General features: G+C 39.0%; 1 long non-coding RNA gene across 4 annotated transcripts; it reads left to right on the top strand.

The window, feature by feature from the left end:
* Positions 1 to 5,061: 5,061 nt before the first annotated feature.
* LOC109154658 lies at positions 5,062 to 10,243 on the top strand. Of its 4 annotated transcripts, XR_002049756.1 has the most exons (9): positions 5,062 to 5,415; positions 5,730 to 5,849; positions 5,955 to 6,081; positions 6,182 to 6,296; positions 8,224 to 8,425; positions 8,803 to 8,951; positions 9,447 to 9,548; positions 9,777 to 9,897; positions 9,975 to 10,243. It is a non-coding gene; the product is annotated as an uncharacterized LOC109154658 (long non-coding RNA). The 4 variants fall into 4 exon arrangements; XR_002049757.1 differs by lacking the exon at positions 9,447 to 9,548; XR_002049754.1 differs by having other exon boundaries at positions 8,803 to 9,548.
* The last annotated feature ends 1,275 nt before the right edge of the window (positions 10,244 to 11,518 follow it).

Raw genomic sequence — 11,518 nt, 5'->3', positions numbered from 1 at the left:
GCGTAGTGACGATCGAGGCGCCCATCGGTCTGGCCATCGGGATCTCCTTCTCCCCGGATGGTTTGGTCTTGGGCTTTTTCTTCCCAAGAACGATCTTTGCAACCGGGGGCAGAGGAACGTCATCATCACCAAAACTTGCCATCTCTACAAACAAAAAGAAGAAGTTGGTTAGACCGGGAATAAAGGGCGTTCGGGGTGTTAAGATCGGGGAGGGATGGTTAGTTTTAGACCTTTTCCCTTCCGCTTGCCCCGAGCGGGCGCCCTTGTGATCGTTACGCCCATTGGCTCGGGCTTATACTTCTCGATCAGGTCGTAGATCGGCTCGGGCAATTGGGCCGCCTCATAGCTTTCGGCCGTCCGGAAGATTCTGTACTCGTAGATCTCGCCCGAGATCTTGGTGACTGCGTCCCGGAGGGCTTTTGTCTCGACCGGGCTGACTTGTTTTCGGAATCGTTGGCTCCAAGCCCTCTCAACCGGGAGGATCCAAGGGTCATACTTGACCGAGAAGATCCGGTTCTTCCATCCCCGGTTGTTCCTGGGCAGACCCTCAATTGTGCACATATTCGCTCGGGATTGGGTCATCAGGAACCCGCTCCCGTATGAAGCCGCCAAGACCTTCACCTGGTATATGAAGTTGAATAGCTCAATTGTGCAGGCCACGTTGTGCCGGCCGTATATCTGAGGAAAGCACGCGATCATCCGATGCGCATTCGGGCAGATTTGTGCGGGAACGACCTGGTAGTAGCCCAGGAATGCTGTGAGAAGGCCCGAGAAGGGGAAAGTGATCGGGGCCATCAGAGAGTCGTAGTGCATCCCGATCCACTTTCCCCGGTGGCGATCGATGACGTTCCCGAGCTGGCGGCTGGTGTCAAACTCGGCCCGACCGTTGAGTGTTGCGGCAATTTTGGCCGCTTCTCCCTTCGTCAGTTTGCTCATCTGACCTTCGACGCTCTCGCTGTTCAGGAATTCGAACCCGTCCCCGGCCGGTACCGCCGGCTCGGCCGGGTCTTCTTCGACCGGTTCCGCCGCGTTTTCTCGCTCGACCTCTTGGGGCTCGGCCTGAGGGTAATCCCCAATTACCCTAGTGGGCGTTTTTCGAATGCCTTCGGCCGGGGAATTTTGCCCGCTCGTCGACGTTTCCCCGCTCGAGCTTCCCGATCCGCTGGAGCTCGACCCCGATGTCCCAGACGAGCTCAATGACCTTTGTCGCTCGGGGGCTCGCTCGGGAGTCTTCTGTGGTCGTTGAACGACCTCCGGCGAGTAGGACATTATGTCCACTTCCTCACTGATTTGCTCGACCTCATCATCGTAGTCCGTGACTGACACGTTCTGGCTGTCCGAATCTGACATTGTTGTCTACCTAAAGGCCAGTCGGGATTAGTGTGGGACTCGGGACGTTTGGGTCGAGGTCAGTTTTACCCTACCAACCGCTATGCAGAAACATAAAGCAAAAAGTAAAAGCTGAAGACTAGAGAACTTACTGAGTGCGGAGACTTTGAGAAGCTTGAAGGTTGCTTGCTCGACCGATCTGCTGAAATGCTTCGTTCGGGACTCTCTGAGTATACCGATCGATTCATAAGGTTGAGGAAAGTTCAAATGAGGGCCTTAAGGGCCTATTTATAGGTGAGCGTTTGGGCGGAAAACCAGTCCACTTGCGTGACGCGACCGCTCCTGATTCCGAGGTGACCATTGCGGTCGCAGAGGCCGGCAGTCGTCGACACGTGGCAAGGGAGGGAATGACAGCTGGCCGGTCGGTTTAGCGGCGGACGGTTGGCCTTCATCATCCCGTCCCGTTTTCTCCCGGACGGTCGAAAAGGCACGGGCTGGGGCGCTCTTGGTAGGGAATACCCCGACCGACATGCCTTTGTCCTTTTCTTCTTGTCTTTGCAGGTTTCAGGTCGGTTTTTCTCATGAAGAACCCGGTCGGTTCCCGACCGGGCATCACCCGACCGGCGTTGACGACCACCGAGCGGTTGCCTTTTAGCGATAGAGCTGAAGAGAAACACGTGGCGGTTCTACGCGTTGACAGGCAGGGCACCCGGGAGGGCGACACGTGGTTGCTACGTGGGAGGCATGCCGGACGGCCGGACTTGTGTCTCCGGCTCCGTGACTATAAATACCCGCGATAGCGATAGTGTGAGGGACTTTTGGACGATCGACAGGTTGTTATCAGAGCATCCCGACCGCAGTCAGTCGGTACTCGGAGCAACTATTTTAGATTGTACTTAGGGTCTTTCCCTCGATCAATAAAAGATATTTACTTGATTTAATTGGTCTTGTGTTAATTGGTTTACTGCTTACGCGGCAATTAGCACTATCAGTCAGAGACCACCACATATATTGGATGTAACTTTTACATTGCAACTGATAGGATTTGATAATGTACCTTTGCCTATAATCTATCACACAAGAACTAATTGAACTGTCTGAGAGTTATATTTATATTTCTTGATTTGTCGTCGTCGATGCATGATGTATCCCCAACATGTAATTTCTAGAATAGTTGAAAATAAGAGGAAAAATGTTGTAGTCCTTCTAGAAGACTAGAACTTGAATTTGAATTTCAAAATTCTATAGTTTACGAAACAATTTTTGTTTTTTTTTTTTTTTGGCGCTTCTATTGGTGATCTGTAATAGGTTTCACGTGTATGTCATATCCGACGTCATCTCCTAGTGTAGCACACCAATCTTTACGGCATGTGCTTTCATTTTCCTATAGAAGTTTCCAGGCTCGGAGACCACATAGATGGCAAAGCTTCCACTCTACTTGTTAAGCATAGGGATGTCAATCATAGTATGATGAACAATCTCAATAAGGTTAAAATGTTTGTGTGGCCTAATGGATAAAGCGCTCGCCTCCAGAGCAGGAGATTGTGGGTTCGAGTCTCAATGTGAACAATATATCTTTTTTCCTTCAAAAAAAGGAAAAAAAATTTCAACAAGATCAAAAAAGTTAACATAAGATAAAAATCATCTCAAATCGTCCAAAACCGATTAATTTTTATTTACATTTCAACAAATATATTAATAAATTTATGACAAAATAAATTATTTTTTATGAAAATAAATGATGAAAAATAAGAACTTATTATAATTATTATATTATAAGTAAGTGTACAAAATTGATACACATTAAAATTCTACTATAAGTTGGCTAATTTATTTGTCAAATAATTAGAATTTATTTTATGTGTGATACATGGACCGTCTCCTATCAAACGTTTATTTTCTGCTACTGACACAACTCCTGGAACAGAATCAGTGAACATATATTTTAAAATGGGAGTCAACGAATCATGTGGAGTTGAATCTATTATTAAGGATTAATTATTTTTCTATGTCTATGTTATTTCTCAAGTGAGTGGACAGGGGTCAAAGTACCTATGAAGTTCCTGTACTATAGTGTTTTGTTCAATTTAATCCTTGTACCTTTATTCTATTAAATTTAGTCCCTCTACTTTAAAAAGTGGTAAAACTAAGGACAATTGTCTAAATTTTATTAGAAGCATGGTTGTAATTATTTATTTTGGACATACTAATATAATATATTGTGGGTAAAAATAATTAATTTTGAATATTTATAAAGTAATATATGAGTAGGAATATAAATATCGTCAGCGACACGTAACCTAAGTTAATGGTACTATTAAAACCGTTAATTATTGTCCTTAATTGCACCACTTTTGAAAGTATAGGGACTAAATTGAACAAAATAAATGTATAAGGACTAAATTGAACAAAATGTTATAGTACAAGAACATCATAGCTACTTTAACCGTGGACAGGTTTTATTTGGGACAAGTTTGTTGAAGGGAAGTCACTATAAAAAGGACTTTCTCTCATTGAAGTTCACAGATTCCAATAATATTTTTGAGAGGAAATTTCTACGTATTCTACTACGTACTGCTAATCTGGTTTCTATATTGGTTTAACGTGGGGACATCATATCGCTGGAAAAGTGGTCTGGAACTGATTCAGTTGTATCAACATTTGAAGTCAAAGATGGCATGCACGTATCAATAATCCTAATCGAGGTGTTTTGAAGGTTGTAGTTGGTTGTGTAGCTACGGATGTGTTTATACAAGCCCATATAACACCTTGGTGAACATTTAGTGGATTGGGCTGACGTGAGCTGTCCCGCAGACGTTGGAAGCTGCCTCGCAGACGTTGGAGGTTTCGCTCCGAACTGCGTGATCATTTTTGTGTTCCTGGTTTTTATTTCTTACATTAAGAAAATTAATATTGCACTAGTACAAAAAATAGGATCCGAGTTACCTATAAAGTACTTTCCGAGTCACCTACACAAGTGCCTCGGATTCTAGAGCCTATGAAAGTGGTTAGCTTTATTTGCTCAAAATGAAACCTGTACAGAATTTTTCAAATTCACACAAAAAAATACAAAACTAATAACAACTAATTCAAACTGTCTATTCAACAACAAATTCAAACCAACACTAATAATCATGAACACAAACATAACTATATACACTTCACAATTAATAATCAACACAATAATAACAATCAACACATTTATAATTGAAATCAAGATACAATTTTTTAACAAAACATAAACATAAGTTAATAATAATAAAGATAATGTTTAAACCAAATAAAGTTACACGCACTCATCTACAAAGTATTTTGCCCACAACTCTCAGATTTTATCTATTTCGTTTATGGAGTAGGTTGCATCACTACTACATAATTGGATATATAAGTAGTACTTTGCACTACACCTTCAAGGTGAAGGTGTCTTGGATAGAAAAAGAGAGAACTTTCCGAGGCACCAATTACAAAGAGGTGCCTCGTAAATTTTATTAATATAATAATAATATGCGAATCCGCGTCACCCACTTGGAAAGGGTGCCGCGGATATAATATTATTATAATAATAATATTATAATCCACGGCACCTCCTAAGCGGTTGCCGCGGATATAATATTATTATAATAATAATATTGGAATCCGCGGCACCCACTAGGAAAGGGTGAAGCGGGTTCCAATATTATTATTATATTAATATTGGAATCCGAGGCACCTGTCTAGACCGGAGCTCCGGATTCTCGCCCAAAAATAACTCTTTAACCTTTAGTAAAAAAAAAAATCTACCTAAGTAAAAAAAAAAAACCCTTGGACTAGATCTGAAAATTAACTCGGTCGCCATCATCGCGCCTCCGGCTCTCGCCGCCTCCGTCGTCCGTCCGGCTCTCGCCGCCTCCGTCGTCCGTCCGGCTCTCGCCGCCTCTATCTCGCTGCCTCCGTCCTCTCGCCTCCCTTAGCAGACAGGTGCGACGGTCCACAGATCCACGACGAACACAGCCTCCAAATCTCCAATGGAACACAGCCTCGCCGCCTCGCCTACTGCCCTGCTCCGCCATCCGTAGCTCCTCGACGGACCACAGATCCACGACGAAGGTACTCACTGTTCCGATCTCCTCTCCTTGATTTCTAGCTTGAACATTAATTTCTGAGATGATTTCTAGTCTTGATTCCCTTGAAGCTTGAACATTGAATTTGATGTTCATGAAAAAAATGAAAGGCCTGAGACTCCATATAAGAGGTCTCATGACATCCAGAGCTAGGTTAACAACGATGAATGCTTAACAAAAATGAAAAAAATGGCCTTGACCGTACCCATATCCATCCTAGAAACTGTTCTGATCTCTTAATGTTTCTTAAGCAGCTAGCACTCGTTTTTACCCTGCTAACATCATATCCATCTTCTCCAGGGAGTTCAGGAAAAAAGAAAGCTATTATTGCAGGTGTAGTCGGTGGTGTGGGAATCATATTGGTATTAGCAGCCATTTTCCTTTATCGAAGATCAAAAAAGCCAAATGCAGCAAGAAGAGGTGATCGAATTGAAGCTAGTTAGTTTAATTTAGTTGCAGTCATTATCATATCCAATCTATCTTATTGATACAACTTTCACCTACTGTTTTGTTAAAATTGTTTAGGCAATATTCTGGGGGCAACTCAGTTGAGGGTCCAGAGAACTACAGATATAAAGATTTGAAAGCCGCAACCAAAGGCTTCAGTGAAGAAAATAAACTCGGCCAAGGAGGTTTTGGTGATGTATACAAGGTTAGCAACAATATATTTCAATTCCTTTCTTGCTCATCTTACTATTTGTCAGGAATTTCAGAAAAATTAATAATCAAAGCCATATATGACAAACATTCAGGGAACACTAAAGAACGGGGATGTGGTTGCGGTGAAGAAACTAGCAATGATTTCCAGTAGAGCAAAGGCAGTCTCATCGCACAGGCACACCACTCCACCAACCAGTTAACCACGAGGTACATATATTTATTTTCTTACCTTTAATTTAATTAATTGGATCAATGGATGCTATTGGAGACAAGAATGTGACAATGTCAAAATGATAAGTGTATTTAATTGATGTTTTTTTTTTTTTTTTAATTGAAAAGCAGTTGGCTTTGTGTATTTAAGAGATGATGAAGGTACCATTTGTTTAGTACTGTGTTGGCATTATATGGGAGTTGGGACCATTTGTTTGTGATGTTTTTGTTGTTTTGGGAAGTGAAAAAGCAGTAATATATTTTGTTAATTGAAAAGTTGTTGGATTTATGCAAGTGAATACTAGTACTGTATTGGCATCATATGAAATATAGGGATCATTTTTTATTTTTTTTTGAAGTGAAAAGTAGTATGTAAGTGATATGTAGTACTATGTTGGCTTTATTAATAGGGACCACATATATGTTGTATTGTTTAATATAAATTTTAATTTAGTTTTTTAATAAATAAATAAATATTTATTTATTTATTTACCAATTTCAAATACTAAAAAAACTACTTTTTAATGAGGCAAATTCTACATTAATTTCACACTATTTTGACATTGTCACATTTAATTCAATGATTTTTTATATGACCACTCTCATTGACAATAATAATATTTTCTAGAAGAGTGCGTGTAAATTTAGTTTAAACATTAACTTATGCTTAGATTATGTTTGAATGTAGTGTTGATTGTTATTATATATTGTGTTGATATTATAAGTGTATTGTGGTATTTTATTGTGTTGATTATTACTCGTGAATTTTATATATTGTTGTGTTTGGGTTTATAGTTATTAGTGTTAATTATTAGTTGATTTTAATTTATTTATTGTTGAATATTTATAGATAGTTTAATTAATTGTTATTCTTTTTTGATAAATTTTTGTGTGCATTTGGTGAATTTATAAAATTCTGTACAGGTTGAATATAATCAATAAAATTAGGTAATATTAAATTTTTAAATAAAATAAAAAAATATATATAAAACCGCGTCACCCTCTCAGAGAAGGGTGACGCGGAAAGAAATAATAAAAAAATATATAAATACTTTTCGCGGCACCCATCATATCAGAGGTGCCGCGGAAAAGCAATATAATAATAATAATAAATGAGAATCCGAGGCACCTGCAGCGAAGCATGTGCCTCGGATACTCTGTATTAAAAAATTAAAAAAAAAAAACATCCTCCACTTTTCGAGTCACCCTTTACAGGTGACTCGGAAAGTGGAGGACTTTCACAGTCTCCATTTATGGGTGCCTCTAAAAGCTTTTTTTTTTTTGTACTAGTGCATGTTCGAATACCTACAAAAAAATTTATTTAATCAAATTAGTAAACATATTAATTAATGTATTATAATTCAAGTATACATTTAGTTGCTATTTAATTCAACCAATAATAGCATGCAAGCAAGCAAGGAAACAAAGTAACCAACAGCAGGTACATGAAATACCACCTACCACTGCTGGAAATCTCGCGTTTTCCGACCAACATTTGATGTTGGTCGGTAATTTGAAAAAAATCACAACTTTCTGTTGCAAATAAGAATGAACGGAAATGTTGGACAGAAATTCTGTCCAACAAACGAGTGTTGGACGGAAATTTTGACCAACACTGAACGTTGAACGGAAATTTCGTTAAACACGCAACCATTGGACGAAAAACTAAATTGACTTGTAGGTGAAATACAAAATGGCAAGTATTACTAATACCGTCCAACATTATTTTTGGTCAGAAATTGAAATATTTAAGCATCTACTAGACATTTTAGTTCATTTTCTTCATACTTTAGAAAATAAAGGGCAGTAAAGGCAAAAAAGAATTCAAGCGCTCTTTTCATACTTCTCCGCTCTTCTTCACTCTTCTCACCGCTCTCAGCCTTATCCCTTTGCTCAACCTCAAAAAAGTTTTCCCGATGTTCAGCCTCCGGTAAAAAAAAGGCTTCCAGCTGCTTAGCCTTCTGCCATCGTGAAATCCGTTCCGGTTGCTGCAAAAAAGGCTTCTCGCTGTTCAGTTGCGGCACTAGAGCTTTGTTGCCTTAGCCAACGCACTCCTCTTCCCGTCCTTCCCGTCAAAGTCGCTGGCCGGCATCTCCATCGCTATCTCCATTTCTTCTGGGCTACAGGTTAGTTCATTACTCAAATATTAAACCCTAAATTCCTAATTCCTAATTCCTAATTCCTAATTCCTAATTCCTAATTCCTAATTCTTAATTCCTAAATCCCCGTCTCTCCATTCGCACGCCTCTTCCCGTCCTTCCCGTCAGGTTAGTTGATTAAACCCTAAATCTGTATGTTTCTTTTAATGTAATTTCATTGTTGAAGTAATAAATTCCTAATTTTGTTGTTGAATTTGTACATATGTATCTTATGATGCTCCAGATTTCCAATTCCCACCAGTGATATCTACTTATATTTAGTTTGATGTTAGCTCAATTCCCTTCCCCTAATTTGAGATTTTAATTTATGTTTGTTTTAGTATTTTCATGGTTTGTGATGTCAGGAAGATCTGCACCACGCCTTGCTCCTCACCCTGCACCAGCACCACCTCTGGTCAGTACGCCACCGTCGAGATGCCTAAGCCGTTGCTCATCAACGTAACCAAAGTCGCCTCTTCCTGTCTCCACCACAGTCGAGACAGAGGACTCTTCTGTAATTCCTAATTCCATTTATCAAAATCTCATAATTTCATTAAGCCCTAAATCCCTATGTTTTTCTTACTTTGAAATTTTATTAATCTCTGTTGGAATGCCTAGTTCAGGAGGTTACTCATATAGTGGTAATTATGGTATGCCATCTGCATATCCCGAACAGCTACCACAGATGGTGGTAATTATGGTATCACATTGTTGGCATTGCCTGATTGATGCACTTTCTTACCTTGCTTGGTAGTAAATGACTGGCTTCAAGAGCATGGAATTGTATGCATTTTGTACTCATACTGCAATGCAATAAATAATATTGGTATACATAGTCCTCCTTTATGGCTCAAGTGAACTATTTCATTATTTTCTACAGAAATTTCTCATTCTTTATGATCTTTTTTGTGTGCTTGCTTGCTTGCATGGTATTATGTTAGCTATAGAATTATAAGTGTGTAATTGTTTCTCTGTAAGTGCTGCTCTAAAGAGTAAAGGAATAAACCAGTTTGCTCATGTTAACTGTGGAAACTGCCGTACAATGTTGATGTATCCGTTTGGAGCTCCCTCTGTTAAGTGTGTTGTGTGTCACTTCATCACTAATGTTAATGTGAGTATAGCTTCTTCCTAATCTATATTACGTCTACACTATTGTTTTCCTGCACATTAGACTTCATAAAGTCTGCACTATTGTTGCAAATTAATTTGTTCAAAACTAATTTAAATGAAAGAGAATGGAAACCACTCCAGTCACTGCATTCATGTTTAGATTGTGGACCCAACAAAAAAACTGTTTACTTTCTTTTTAGTCTAGTGACATTGATGCATCTAAATGTAGAATATTTAAGGGGATCTGAGAGCTCAACCTTGACCCAACCCTGCATCTTGCCACCCATTCCTCCTTTGAAAAAGTAAAGACAAGCAAGAAAAAGGAAGGACGCTGCATTGCAGATTTGCAGGTCTACCCATCATCTACTTACCAAGTTTTAGATCAGGATTTCTTTGAAGCCATTATCTTAAGTTAGTTGCATTGCAGGTATACTCATCATTTACACTTGATCAAAGTCATTGAAGTAGAAGGCTGTGGATGTTGCATTGACCAAAGCCATTGAAGCAGTGCCGGATTTGAAGGCTTATTTGGGTGCAGGGAGCATACTTAAGTAGTATTGATTAAGTAGTATATATTTTCATGACTTTTGTTTGGGGTATGATAATAGTACGTACATTTTTGGAAGTACTATGGACATGACCATAATTTTTCTTGTAAATAATTTTGATGTTTGAATATATTTTCAATTTGAAATTGAGTGTATCAATTAATTTGTTGATGGCATATAATTTATTAACAACAGATAGAAACAAAATTATGGTAATATAAAAATAATAAAAAATTCCATATGGTTTAAAATTTTTCCTACCAACAGTTGGAAGGAAAATTACAACATTCAGTACTCAATATTTCCGTCCAACTGTTGGTCGGAATTTTTGACTAATGCATGTAGTTGGACGGAAATTCCCACGTTGTAAGAATGGTGGGTTACTGTTCGGAATTTCCGTCCATTTTTATCTGTTGGACGTTATTTCCGACCAAAAATTCGAGTTGGATGGAATTTCCAACAAGCGTTTTTCCAAACGTTCAATTTGGTCGGTATGTTGGACGGAAACCTTGTTTCCGACCAATATATCGCATTTTCCGTCCAACGAATGTTGGACGGAAAACTCAAGATTTCCAGTCGTGTACAGATATGTGTGTGTACTATGTGAGGTCAAAGGCTCAAAGCCATATGAATTAAAAAGGCTTACTTGTCTCCAAAGTGGAAGTAGCTTAGACTCATCACCCAAATCATGTAAACGCTGAGCACTGCAACACAGATAGAAAATTTTGTACTCTAAGAATTACTGTATAATTATCGAGAAAATGAGACAACTATACTTAGCCAAATATTTAAGCAGTAGAGACATATCACAAGTGGCAGGTATAGTTCACAATATAGATAAATATAAAGGACTAACAATTTATCAAAACATTCTTTCTTGTTAGTTATTACAATATATTCAATTACGAAAGATAAATCCCAGGATTTAGCCCCCAAGTCTAAACTCCCCTTGTGAATAAGAACAAGTCAGAAAGACAACAGTTTCAGAGGCTTTCAAGAGAAAACAGAAGGCAAAGCAGATTGTTAGGCCAACCAGTTCAACAGAAGAACTCTTGAGATAATATAGCATTCTACTAAGGATCTAGCAGGACTAAAACAGTGTTAGTATTAAATAACTCCAACTTGCCTGCACCAAGTTTAAGCATCCCAACAAAGCCAAAGATTGTTCAATTTTAGGAACACGAACAGTGATGCAATGTGACATTTCATCTAAAGAAGCAAACATGCACCAAGTAAAATGCATTGTTAGTTGATGGAAAGATAAGTAAAAGAAAACCAAACAAGAAGTCAGTAAGTAGTAGAAAACCTATTAAATTCATAGATGCATCTGCCCGACTGATTGCCATACACAAACCAGAAGATCCATATGTAGGCTCAATGATCTATTGATCAGAAAACTCCCACAGTCTCATCCTTGTATATA

This window comes from Ipomoea nil, unplaced genomic scaffold (assembly GCF_001879475.1).
Source record: "Ipomoea nil cultivar Tokyo-kokei standard unplaced genomic scaffold, Asagao_1.1 scaffold2653, whole genome shotgun sequence".
NCBI classification, from domain to species: domain Eukaryota; kingdom Viridiplantae; phylum Streptophyta; class Magnoliopsida; order Solanales; family Convolvulaceae; genus Ipomoea; species Ipomoea nil.
The sequence above is the reverse complement of the archived record's forward strand: the minus strand, read 5'-3'. Positions and strand labels throughout refer to the sequence as shown.